A 960-nucleotide genomic window follows, 5' to 3' on the forward strand; every position below is an offset into this window, starting at 1 on the left:
TCTGTCCACTAGGTCTATTTGTATTAGCAAATCTGAATGCTGGGAAGATTTGAATATGGTTATAAGCTGTGGTGGCTCTGTATTGCTCACTAAACACATTACCACCCGAGTCTGTGCTCCAACACTCTGTGGACTGTGTCTCTCTGTGCCATGAGAGGATGTTATAGATGTGGACTGTGTCTCTCTGTGCCATGAGAGGATGTTATAGATGTGGACTGTGTCTCTCTCTGTCATGAGAGGATGTTATAGATGTGGACTGTGTCTCTCTGTGCCATGAGAGGATGTTATAGATGTGGACTGTGTCTCTCTGTGCCATGAGAGGATGTTATAGATGTGGACTGTGTCTCTCTGTGCCATGAGAGGATGTTATAGATGTGGACTGTGTCTCTCTGTGCCATGAGAGGATGTTATAGATGTGGACTGTGTCTCTCTGTGCCATGAGAGGATGTTATAGATGTGGACTGTGTCTCTCTGTGCCATGAGAGGATGTTATAGATGTGGACTGTGTCTCTCTCTGTCATGAGAGGATGTTATAGATGTGGACTGTGTCTCTCTCTGCCATGAGAGGATGTTATAGATGTGGACTGTGTCTCTCTCTGTCATGAGAGGATGGTATAGATGTGGACTGTGTCTCTCTCTGCCATGAGAGGATGGTATAGATGTGGACTGTGTCTCTCTCTGCCATGAGAGGATGTTATAGATGAGGCTTGTCAAGGGAAGAAGCTTAGATATAGTAAACCAGCAGCACTGGTCATGTCCAGCTGAAGACGGATTTGTAGCAACACCATTTTACTCCGAATTTAGGATTTGTCGGCCAAGGCTTAGATAGCTGATAGCAGAAGCCAGCCAGCGGTTCTGCCAGAAAAGAGAAGTTATGGAAATGCATCCCATGACTAAAGTAGATGGCATATTTGAATGTGTAGGTGACTGCTGAGCAGGCCAGAAGCCAAGGTAGTCAGT

The sequence above is a fragment of the Poromitra crassiceps genome (assembly GCF_964638095.1).
Source record: "Poromitra crassiceps genome assembly, chromosome: 1".
In the NCBI taxonomy this organism is placed as follows: domain Eukaryota; kingdom Metazoa; phylum Chordata; class Actinopteri; order Beryciformes; family Melamphaidae; genus Poromitra; species Poromitra crassiceps.